The sequence below is a fragment of the Pelobates fuscus genome, chromosome 3 (assembly GCF_036172605.1).
Source record: "Pelobates fuscus isolate aPelFus1 chromosome 3, aPelFus1.pri, whole genome shotgun sequence".
In the NCBI taxonomy this organism is placed as follows: Eukaryota; Metazoa; Chordata; class Amphibia; order Anura; family Pelobatidae; genus Pelobates; species Pelobates fuscus.
Window position 1 is genome coordinate 243039231 of NC_086319.1, and position 12633 is coordinate 243051863.

General features: G+C 36.6%; 1 protein-coding gene across 1 annotated transcript in view; it reads left to right on the plus strand.

Annotated features, from left to right (window-relative positions):
* LOC134601729 (uncharacterized) overlaps positions 1-12633 on the plus strand; it is a 126715-nt gene that overhangs the window by 33388 nt on the left and 80694 nt on the right. The window lies entirely within an intron of this gene.

Below are 12633 nucleotides of genomic sequence, written 5' to 3' on the forward strand. Positions count from 1 at the left end.
CCAAATCCCAAATCAAAAGACAATGGCCCCCAGGAAAGAGAAACAGGTGGAATCAGATAAATCTGATAAATCAAAAACCATAAACACCTTTTACTCCCCAAGATCACACAATCCCCCACCAAAACAAACAAGATTATCAATTACACCAGAGGACTCCCTGCTCCAAACCAATATAGAAGCAGGGAGTGCAATAACACAAAAAACATGCTCACAAGAAAGTATGATAGAAGCATTGGATAATCTGTATTGTAAGATTAAACAAGACCTCCAAGTAACATCAACTGAACTCAAAAATGAAGTAATAGAAATAAAAGAGAAATTAGAAAACCAAAATCAAAGTTTCATAAAATTACAAGATGAAATCCAAACGCTTCAGGTACAAAATAACTTAATGAAATCTAAAATACTAACTCTCGAACAGAAACTCACAGAAATAGAGGATAGATCAAGAAGGAATAATATCCGTATAAAAGGTATACCAGAAAATATTAATCACGATGATCTGGAAAAATACCTAAAAGAATTTGTGGACCAATTTGTTGATAATCACTATGAAGGAGTACATCCTTTTGAAAGATGGCACAGGTTACCAAAACCAACGGGAATTAACCCCTCCGAGCCTAGGGACGTTATAGTCCGATTTATGAACTGCCTCACAAAAGATAAGTTTCTACAGAAAATCAGATACCAGAGACCACATGATGAAAAGTTTTCAGGACTTACCATATACCCTGACCTATCAGCAGCCACACGTATGACTAGGAAAAAATTCCAAGATATAACACTGCAACTACGAAAAAATAATATTCATTATAGATGGGGTTTTCCTGTAAAACTAATTATCCCTCATAAAGGGAAAACTATAATTATTTCTGACCCACTAGAGGATCTGGGTAAATTGGGACTATTTTAAACGGAACGCCACCGCCAAAAAATACATAGAAAAAGAGATGTGTATGGGGGTTAGTAGAGGAGAGGGAATTTTTTTTTTTTTTTTTTTTTTTTTTTTTTCTTAACGAATAATGAATTATGGTTTATTTAAAAAAAAAAATGATAAAATAATAGAAATATAGACATAATGAAGAAAATAACATTAGCAGGATTATAAACGAAACTGTAGACTATGATGAACGACCAAACATATACATAGAATCTTAAATTCTCTATACCGTCCTATAACAACTGTGTGACAGAGTGACCTATAGCGAGTGTGAAGGCGTTTAATAGAGATTAATTTAGGGTTTTCTCACGCTAAAAAATTTTTTTCTGGCACTTATAATAGAAAGACACGTATAACATTTAAACTATTTTTAGGCAAAATTAACAATCAAGGGGGAGCAACTTTAAAGAAAATTGGACTCAGTAGAATCCAAATACACAACACCTGAATCAAATAACAGATAACTTAAAATGCATTTTATAGTTTTTTCCTTTATTTTCTTTTTTTTTTCTCTTTTCTTTTGAGATAATGAAACAGAGGTCACGTATAAAATGGATTAAGGGAACAAAATTTAATACACAATATACACAATACACATTATAGATAATTATAGATAATTAACACTACTAATATTACAATAGGATATTGATGGTGGTGAATGGTGATAATCAGAGATATATTACTAAAATCGCAATGAAGCTGAAGGCCTGGGCAGTCAATATAGAAATAATCATAAAATCAAGGTATTAGGATGGGAAGGGTTCATTAGTGTGTATATATATTCGCGTATGTCTATATACATATATGTAGATACGGGTGAGTGTGTGAATCTGTATACATGTATGTGTATGTGTGTGTTTGTATCAATTATCCTTTTTTTTTTTTTTTTTTTTTTTTTTTTTTTTTTTTCCTCTCTCTCGTGCTTCCCCCTCCCCCTTTTTTTTTTTTTTTTTTTCTCCTCTCCCCATCCACACACACCACGTCAGCAACTGTGCTCTAGCTAGGAGCTCAATTTGGAGTAGCTAGACAATGTATAATCCAGTGGAATATTATCCAGGGATTATTCCAAACTGGAGACCCTGTTTTCCTTTAAGGGATATAGGATTACTTGTATGTATGAATGTGTGCACCAGGGGCATATGGAGAGTGAAGTGGAGTGAAGTTCTCAAAATTATTACTATAGATTACAAAGGATCAGTAAAGATCTGCGAATATGGTTAGCGTGTTATCTATTAATGCCCAGGGTCTGAACACCCCCCAAAAGAGAGGATATTTATATGATACAATTAGGAAAAATAAAATAGACCTATGTTTCGTTCAGGAGACACATTGGCAGAAGCAGAAAAATAATTACTGGAAATTTTCTAAATTCCCAATAATTTTTACATCAGACTATATTAAAAAGAAGAGAGGAGTCGCAATAATAATTTCAGCACATATTAAATTCGAACTTATCATGGAAAAAAAAGATAACCAAGGTAGAAGTCTGATTCTAATCTGTAAGTTAAATGAAGAAATATATACACTAGTAAATCTATACGCACCAAATGTCTACTCTAGTAAATTTTTTAAATCACTTTTTAAGGAAATCGAAAAAATCAAAAAAGGAACTTTATTAATAGCTGGGGATATGAATGTTACACCAGATGTAAAAATGGATAGAACACTAACTAATAAGAGTAATCATTATACAAGAAAAATAATTAATAATGCCAGATCATTTACTAATGCCATGATAGAACACGATCTATATGATATCTGGAGGGTTCATCACCCTAACACCAGGGATTATTCGTATTTCTCTCATGTACATAAAACCTATTCTAGATTTTTAGGTCCTTCATTGAGTGGCCAGGCTGGGTAAAGTGGTGTCCCACAGGAGTGCAGTACGATTCTTCTTTGTGGTGTTTAATGGAGTGTCTGTGCATATTCATTCTGCCATTTAATTGCTGGGCGGTTTCCCCAATGTAGCATCCTAGGTGGCATTTGGTGCATTGAATCATGTATACCACATTGCTGGATGTGCAGGAGTATGATCCTTTAATGCTGTAGGTTTTATTGTTGTGTGTGGCTGTGTTGTCTGTGCATATGTGCTGACACAATTTGCTGCGAGTTTTTTTGCATTGACTGATCCGGTTTTCTTTTTTCTACCCATCAGTGAGTAGCTTCCTGTTGGTTAAATTTTGTTGGAGGTTTGGTGGTTGTCTGAAGACCAAAAATATTTTTCAGATTCTCATCTTCTGTTAACATTGGTTTTAGGTCTTTAATGATTTTCTGTATTCATTAAAGACCAGAAACACCTCGATTCAGGACTTTTTTTCAAGACAGGTGTGAATGCCCAAATGATCGTTTAAATAGGTGAAATACATGTAAAGTAGCAGGGATTTGTTATGTAAAACAATGTTGTGGTGTGTCAAATGTCGTGAATGAATAATACCCACATTCACTCATCATAAAGCGAATCTCTGGTGGTATCCATATAAACTATTCTGTATTTGAAGTGAGAAAATTAAATAACATAATATATAAGTAATATGAGAGATATCTAGAAGTAAATGTCAAAAATTGTGCAGAGCTGGAGATCGTGGGGCAGTCACCTAAACAACTACTATATCCACAAAGTGTAAAATAAGCCTAATTCATCTCAATATAGAAAGAGCATCAAAGTATGTACAAAATAGTTACTAAATATGTACACTGTTGCCAGACATGTGTTGTAACAAATGAACAGAAGATACAATATGAGTTATGCAACAGGCAAAACAAGCATAGTCCATCACAATACTGTTAACTTGGAATGTGTCGGTTTGTCTCCTAAGGGCACATCAAAGTCCTATAAAGATGCCACTGCAAAGTGCAAAATAAATCTATAATAAAGCAAAATAAGGGGTAAGAAAGGTGTGTGACCAATAGTCTACTTATGACTCGGTGAATTGCTGAGTCTACTAAGACATGCAGTGCTAAGTGATCCGCTCAAGATCCGACCAATAAGATGATACTTGGGGGAAGCGCTCCACTCATCCCAAGTGCGGCAGATGCTTCAAAGCCGAGGCTGACCTATCTGGTATTGACATTGAACAATGAGTAAGGGCTAAAGAACATAAGAGTATGTAAAAAAAAAAAAAAAAAAATATTGTGAGAATGTGGTTTATATTTCTATGAAGTGTCAGTAGTGAATGTGGGGTATTTTTGTCAGAATGTCAGGGTTTGTGAAATGCATTTCAGCAGGTGAATATATGGTGCATTTTTGTGGAATGTCTGCAGGCCCGGACTGGCCATCGGGCAAATGCCCGGTGGGCTGCGATGGTCATGGGCAATAAGTGTATCTTCCCTGCCGGTCCATGCAGAGCCAGCACTATAAGAGCGCCGGCCATGAACCTTCATGGGCCGATGGGGAGACAAACTATCTCCCCACCGGCCCACAGACATATATATATTATAAAAAATAAATTTTCTTTTTTTTACCCCACAGCACACTACACCCCTCACATGCACACACTGCACCCCAAACACCCACCACACACTACACCTCAAACACATCACACACACTGCACCCCAAACACCACATAGTGCACCCAAAAACACCACATCACTTATACACCCTAGATCCTGTAAATATAGATCCTCTATACACACACACACACACACTAGAATCCCTATACACACTCTGAATCCTCTACCTACACACACACTAAATCTCCTACGCACACTCTGGGTTCTCCTGCACCACCTACACACTACAGTAATGACATACATACTCTGGATCCTCTATGAACACACTAGATCCCCTGTAAGCAAACACACTACTTTCTAACCCCTACATCATCTATACACACATACACTACAGCCCTATGCACACTCGCTACATCACCTATACTCACACTCTACAGCCCCTAGCCATACATATTACACCACAAAAACAACACAACACAACTGAAACCGACATTTACACAAAATACCACATCACAATTAACTAACTCTACACACACTCAATCCCACAAGCATGCTCTAAACACATGTACAATACACTTTTGTCCTTTGGTATCCCACTTATGGAGACACCTGAGACATGTCACAAGCAAACACAGCGCAAGCATGTTAATAAATTTGTTTGTGCCGCATAGAACAAATACAGGGCCTTTTTTTATCCATGCAAGTGCTCTTCAGCAGGGCTCTGCGCATTGAACCAACATGTTTACTTTGAGAGAGGGTGTGCTTGTCATTGGTGATGACAAAATAACCCCCCTCTCTGGCCCACCCCCTTCTCAGTGAGCCACTGTGATTCAAAAAATGCCCGGGCCGAATTTTTTCCCCAGTCCGGCCCTGAATGTCAGTATGTAATAGTAGGGTAACATTGCTGCTGAATACGGGGTATAATTTTGTAGTGTCAGGGTGAATGTATTAATTTGTATTATAACACCCCATAGAAGTTCAATGTTGTTGGTCTGTGAGATTCTACCGCTAACAGTAGTGGTGAGCACATTAGTAGAGGTTGGTTGGTAAGAAACAGCATTAGAAATTAGTTTATTTTGCTTCACTGAAGTGTTAACTACTTTTAACTTAGAAAATGAACAAAATACATTTGGTCAGGGGTGCATAGCCGTTTATATACAAATATATGAATATGGACCCTTTGTAGTCTGAAGCATGTAAGACTGCTATATATCTCATAACTGTTAAAGGGACATTATAGTCATCAAAACAACTTTAGTTTAATGAAGCAGTTTTGGTGTATAGATCATGCCTCTGAAGTTTCACTGCCGTTTAGGAGTTAAGTCACTTGTTTCTTTCCATGCAGCCCTAGGCAAACCTCCTCTGGCTGTGACTCACACAGCCTACATGAACACAAGATGGTTTCACTTTCAATCAACTGTAACTTACTTTGACATTTTGTATCTCCTGCTCTCTAAATTGAACTTTAATCACACATCCTGCAGGGTCTAGAAAACTATTAACAGAACAGGAGATGAGAAATTCCAACACATAACACATTACACATAATTTGCAATACAGGAAGTATAAACATTAGATGACTCTTTACAGGAAGTGTTTAGGAAGGCTGTGTGAGTAACATGCAGAAAGGTGTAACTAGGGCTGTAGAAACAAAGTGATTTAACTCCTAAATGACAGAATTGAGCAGTGACAGTGCAGGGGCATGATCTAAACACCAAAATTGCTTTATTAATCTAAAGTTGTTTTGGTGACTATAGTATCCCTTTAAACTACATACTTTTTATTGTTTGTTCTATTGAGTTTGTTGATTTAATCTGTGCTTTTCTGAGCAGTGGATCCACCATGCTGGCTGCACTCAGGATACGTGTTAGAAATATACTATTTTTAGTTTTGAGGTTGTATTCACATTTTTTAAGTATGCAGTTTTTCTTCTTGCCTCACACTTACTTCCTCATAATATGCATGGCACATACTTCCTCATTACATACATCGTTCACAAAATAAAGTAATAAAAAGGAGAGTTACTTAACAATGCTTTTCCATGCATGTCTGAAGAGTGATCCATGCCTCCCAACTATTTTAGTAATTCACAAACGGAGGATCCAGGGTTATCAGGTCCAGGGTTGGTAAAACCCAGTTTAGTAGATCAAATAAATTAGATCCAGGCACTCAGGAGTGCTGCAGGAAGGCAGGTTTATTGTAACAAAAAGTGCAACGTTTCAGACGAAACATTGCACTTTATTGCAAAAAAACTGCCTGCCTGCAGCACTCCTGAGTACATGGATCTAATTTATTTGATCTTCCCAACTATTTTAGACTTAGCAATGCAGGCCCGATTTGGGACCCATATTTCCATGTCCCTGTCCTAGAAGAAGGACACCAGAAAAATATTTCCACAAAATTAGGAAACAACTTTTGGTCAATTTCATTCATTTTAATTATTTTCATTTTAGCTGATAGGTCTCTGTGATCATTGCTGCAGCGAAGCTTGCCTAAAAATTGGTCTACTGAAATGTTGCAGCACCTAAATTTCCCAGCTATAATAAAGGAATTAAAAAAAAAAAATAGATTAGGGTGGAGTATTTATGGTTGAAGTACTATTATAGGATTAAAGAGAGATGGGTTAGCATTGAGGCAATTTAAGGTTAAGGAGGCTTAGATTTATAACTGCAGTTCCCTAGTCTGTAACAAGGAAATTGGCTCAAATCAATGTGGGGAATTTGGTTTCAGTACATATGTTTGTGAATAGCTGATTTAGCAATCTTATATAAATGTTCATCTTACTTTAGCCTAATCATAGTGTAAATTTATTTTAAGATATCACAATTTACCATTTGTGCATATCATGATGAAATAAATTCCATTAAGACCGCTCTAGTTTTATAATCGAATTGTGCTTTGCTGCTCTTTTTTATTATGGGGAAAAGTAAATAAATAGCAGTTCATTTAAATTGAGGGTAAGCACTTTTGATGATTTGCCTTGATAACGTTTTTTTGTTTTTTTTTTCATATTATTTCTTTATTTGTCATTTAGTATCATTTACATAGAACACCAAAAGACACTACAGACGTCAAAAACAACAAATAACAAAGGGAAGGATAACATGTTACACTTGAAAACAGTGCCAATTAGTCTATACAAATATGAAAACAATTTATTATTTAACATATACAGTATTACGCTGCAAAAAATTGTAACCTCAGGTCGAAGTCGATCCAAAAATACTAAAGATACTATTAATTACTCTAGTTAATAAGTAGGAAGATAGTCTACCAGACATATTGGTTTCTAATACCCGAGATAAGACACAACATCCAGTGGAAGAAACTAAATAAATAAAATCTTACACTAGAGTTGGTAAGGTTGCAGGGTATGTGGGCATGACCCAACGAGTATAATATAAAAGCGAAGAGACTGAAAAAGGGATTACAGAGAGGTCCTCCCAATTATCAGTCTCTATACCCCAGGACAGAAATGTTCATAATCATGGCTAAAAATTGCCAGTATAGAACATGAATGAAATATATGTAAAATAATAAATTTGTATAAGTCCCTTCTAGGGAAGATAATGAACGACAAAATTAATAATAAAAGTGTATATACAGTGGAAAAAATGTAAAAAATAGGAATCGTCTGTAATGTACTGGCCTAACAACACACCTTGTTATCAATATCATTGCAACAATGTCTCAGCGGCTAAAGTAGCTATTGGTGTGTATAGTGAGAAAGCATGATTTGTATGGCTAAATAGCAAAGTTGCTAAGGAGGGGAGGGAGAAATCCACAGCTCAAAGGGTGTGTTGGAGGAATGAAATATATGTTGAAAGTAACAACACACTCAGACTAGCACCAGATCGTCAGAGTAGTGTGAAATAGTGCTAAAGTTTCCAAACATACCCCTCAGCTAGGAGACCCCCCCCTGTATATGAAGTATAAATCACATAGACTAGATCCCTGGTATCAATAGACAATAGGCTGTAAGTTGAAAAAAGAAACTTCACATCCCATGAAAGGGAACTAGAGTGACGAGATAGTCTGAAAAATCGTTAGCTCCTAAGGTTCCGTCACTCAGGATATGCTGCTCATATACAAATATCGACCTAAATACTGATGGGAAGTCTAAATGCTCACCTAATAAGAGTATTACAAACAGATTTCTAATCTAATCTTAGACCAAGTGGTCCTGGTAATAACTCTACAGGAAAAAACACTGCTCATATACAAATATCAATCTAAGTACTGATGAGAAGTCTAATTGCTACGTAAGCGAGACGACCAGATAGAGCAAACTGAAGATCCTAGTGTATAGAGGAAAAATCCTCTCCTAGTTAGAGTATTACAGACAGATTCCTAATCTAATCTTAGACCAAGTGGTCCCGGTAATAACTCAACGCGCGTTTCGGCGCTGGCATTGCGCTTTTGTCAAGAGCTTACCGGAGTGAGTAAGCCCGCCATAATTTAAACCCCATAAGCTCCGCCCATTGAACTCCCGACGTCATCGTCACTCTCGAGCGGCGTTGGTCGGTGGGCGGGGAATGGATGGTTGAGTGGCATGTGCAACCATCCGGCAAGGGGATAACTGAAAGTTAACCCTATACTCACCAGATACCCGGATGGATGCTGAACTAGTCCCTAACATGGACAGTAATAAGAAATACCATATTTTAAAAGTAAATTTGAGCAGATTACTGCAGGAAAATGTATAGATATATGATGGTTCATAATTAAAGATGCAGAATTTCTTTTTTATTTAAAAATTAAACAAGTGAAAAGGAGCAAAAGTGGAAGATATTCAAAAATAGGGAAAATAAAATTGAAAAATAAAGTAAAAATGAATATATACATATATATAGAAATATATACAGATGCATATGCATAATTTTTCTAGTAGATGGTACATTGTCTGAATGGTATCTAGGAGTCCAAATGGTTATTAATGTGTTATTAACAAATCCCTAAGATTGTTGATTCTCAAAGGGGTGTTAGATCACTGATGAGTCAGTTGGTAGACATATGTAGATGATGAATTAATCTTGAATATTTATCATGTTGCCCAGATAATGATCATATAAATAGATCAAATAACTGGTGTAATGGTGAGGTGAATATCCTCCCATCTTTTTTCCACTAGCTGAAAAGGACCCCAATGGGGTACCGCAATGTATTATATGAATGGTGCAAATGAAAACTCTTCATTTAGTCCCTTAGGTTGTAAAGTCTTGAGCCTGTATATCCAAAAACTTTCACGTTGCCTAAGGAATCTGTCGTAGTCACCCCTCCTCTTGTCACGTTTCACCAATTCAAGGCCGCAAAAGTGCAGACCATGTGATTTGCCTGAATGGTGTTCCTTCAGGTGACGAGCAATTGGCGTTTCAATACTTAGTTTAGGTGATCTAACGTGTTCCTTAATCCTCTCTTTGAAAGGACGGAACGTTTTACCCACGTATTTACAATCACATTCGCACGTGAGTAGATATACCAGACCTGAGGTGTTACAATTGAAAAAGGATGCAATATTAAAGGTCTGTTTGTTGTCACTATCTGACACTTTTTTAGAATCCCGTTTAATATATTTGCAGGCGACACAGCGCCCACATTGGAAAGTGCCAGTGATAGGTCTATGGAGCCATGTTTTGATCCCCAAGCGTACTGGTTGGAAATGGCTGGGAACCAAAAGATCTCTTAGGTTTTTACCTCTACGTGCCGTGATGTCTGCTTTTGGACCCAAAATCTTTTTGAGATGAGCATCCCCTGTTAGAAGTGGCCAGAATTTTATATATGTATATATTCATTTTTACTTTATTTTTCAATTTTATTTTCCCTATTTTTGAATATCTTCCACTTTTGCTCCTTTTCACTTGTTTAATTTTTAAATAAAAAAGAAATTCTGCATCTTTAATTATGAACCATCATATATCTATACATTTTCCTGCAGTAATCTGCTCAAATTTACTTTTAAAATATGGTATTTCTTATTACTGTCCATGTTAGGGACTAGTTCAGCATCCATCCGGGTATCTGGCGAGTATAGGGTTAACTTTCAGTTATCCCCTTGCTGGATGGTTGCACATGCCACTCAACCATCCATTCCCCGCCCACCGACCAACGCCGCTCGAGAGTGACGATGACGTCGGGAGTTCGATGGGCGGAGCTTATGGGGTTTAAATTATGGCGGGCTTACTCACTCCGGTAAGCTCTTGACAAAAGCGCAATGCCAGCGCTGAAACGCGCGTTGAGTTATTACCGGGACCACTTGGTCTAAGATTAGATTAGGAATCTGTCTGTAATACTCTAACTAGGAGAGGATTTTTCCTCTATACACTAGGATCTTCAGTTTGCTCTATCTGGTCGTCTCGCTTACGTAGCAATTAGACTTCTCATCAGTACTTAGATTGATATTTGTATATGAGCAGTGTTTTTTCCTGTAGAGTTATTACCAGGACCACTTGGTCTAAGATTAGATTAGAAATCTGTTTGTAATACTCTTATTAGGTGAGCATTTAGACTTCCCATCAGTATTTAGGTCGATATTTGTATATGAGCAGCATATCCTGAGTGACGGAACCTTAGGAGCTAACGATTTTTCAGACTATCTCGTCACTCTAGTTCCCTTTCATGGGATGTGAAGTTTCTTTTTTCAATTTACAGCCTATTGTCTATTGATACCAGGGATCTAGTCTATGTGATTTATACTTCATATACAGAGGGGGTCTCCTAGCTGAGGGGTATGTTTGGAAACTTTAGCACTATTTCACACTACTCTGACGATCTGGTGCTAGTCTGAGTGTGTTGTTACTTTCAACATATATTTCATTCCTCCAACACACCCTTTGAGCTGTGGATTTCTCCCTCCCCTCCTTAGCAACTTTGCTATTTAGCCATACAAATCATGCTCTCTCACTATACACACCAATAGCTACTTTAGCCGCTGAGACATTGTTGCAATGATATTGATAACAAGGTGTGTTGTTAGGCCAGTACATTACAGACGATTCCTATTTTTTACATTTTTTCACTGTATATACACTTTTATTATTAATTTTGTCGTTCATTATCTTCCCTAGAAGGGACTAATACAAATTTATTATTTTACATATATTTCATTCATGTTCTATACTGGCAATTTTTAGCCATGATTATGAACATTTCTGTCCTGGGGTATAGAGACTGATAATTGGGAGGACCTCTCTGTAATCCCTTTTTCAGTCTCTTCGCTTTTATATGGTTTCTATTACCCATCTCTATAAAAGACAATCTAATCAGATGTTTTGTAACGTCTGGATCCATTTAATATAATGCTGTTGTTTTTTTTATAGTATAGGGAGAAGAAGCCAAGTGGTCTTTTTCCATACGGAGCTGAAATAATAGTTGAACCATAAACTGTCTTTTTTGGAATGGTAAATAAGACTTCCACTGTCTTGCAATTACAATCTTAGCAGATAGAAAGCAATGAGTTAAAAGACCTCTAGATAAAGAGGAGGTTAAATTCCATTTTAAATGTAATAAAGCTGTGTCAGGCCCTTTTTTAATTAGGATATTGAAAGATTTAAGAATTTCGAAGGCCCAACTCCATAAACATTTTACTAATTTACAGTACCACCATATGTGGATGAGAGACCCATCCAGACATCCACATCACCAACAATGAGGGAGTTGACCGGGATACATCTTACTTATCCTGTCTGGTGTCTGGTGCCTTGATAAAGTTTTAAACAAAAACGCTAGACATATGTGTGTCTGATGTACTCAATTTGTTGAGACTGCAGCCTAGAGAGTAAATAAAGTTTAAGACTTTATTTCAGATTGATTTATGCAACAGGTTTGTGACCAAGGCCTTTTTGGCGCTTTAAGAATATAGATACAATATCCCAAATCAGATGCTCATACTGTCGCTATGTATTGCCTCCAATTAAAAATATTCCATTATTTTTGCTGCAAAAAGTGTATTGACAAATAGATTCACACAGAATTATGAAGGACACCATACACTGAAATCGACGCATTTCGTATAAACAAACATACTTGCTCAAGCTCAAAGGTTGTTACATTGTGACAAGGTTTTATGGGAAAATGGCTAATTGCCAAAAAAAAAAAAAAAAGCTGTAAACCAGCCCAATTATACAATGGTATCAACTGTGAACTAAGACTAACCACTTAACCCTCTAATTGTGTTAAACAGGACAACATTTCTGAATCAAGTAAAGTACACATAAACATATTTAATCATTTTGCAGACCAAA